The 410-nt window shown below is 41.2% G+C and overlaps 1 long non-coding RNA gene across 1 annotated transcript in view; it reads left to right on the top strand.

Annotated features, from left to right (window-relative positions):
* Positions 1 to 129, top strand: part of LOC140921731 (uncharacterized) — a 1,536-nt gene extending 1,407 nt beyond the window's left edge. Inside the window, exon 3 of the long non-coding RNA XR_012164036.1 lies at positions 1 to 129. This exon is cut by the window's left edge and continues 418 nt beyond it. This is a non-coding gene — a long non-coding RNA (uncharacterized lncRNA).
* Positions 130 to 410: the final 281 nt, after the last annotated feature.

The raw sequence follows: 410 nt of genomic DNA, 5'->3' as shown, positions 1-410 counted from the left end.
CGTAAAAACTCGACGTTTCGACGTCATCGTAACGCCGGCGCCGTTACCAAGACTGTATCTAAGTAACAAATCACGAGTATGTATTAAAAGAGTTTTTATGCTAAACAAAAGCAAACTCTTTACTCAAACACTTTAGCACGAACAGAGTCAGTTTGCACAATCAGTGATGGCTTAAGCTTACGAATGAAAAGCATCTCTTTAATGAGGCAGAAGAATTTTGTGTGGCATTTCGCCTCCCCAGGCTATCGCTCGCCGATTTTTTTTTTTTTTTCGCTTTTTCCCTCACTGCGGAGCCTGGTCCCAGGTTAGAGTTTTATTTGCATGAGAATAAACTAAAAGACTCTTTTTCATATCAATAGCTTCGCACTCAGCTTCGCTTTGAAACAACCGCTTGCGTAACTCGGTAACTC

Source organism: Porites lutea, chromosome 12 (genome assembly GCF_958299795.1).
Source record: "Porites lutea chromosome 12, jaPorLute2.1, whole genome shotgun sequence".
Classification (NCBI taxonomy): Eukaryota; Metazoa; Cnidaria; class Anthozoa; order Scleractinia; family Poritidae; genus Porites; species Porites lutea.
Note: the sequence above shows the minus strand (reverse complement) of the source record. Positions and strands in the feature narration are given on the sequence as shown.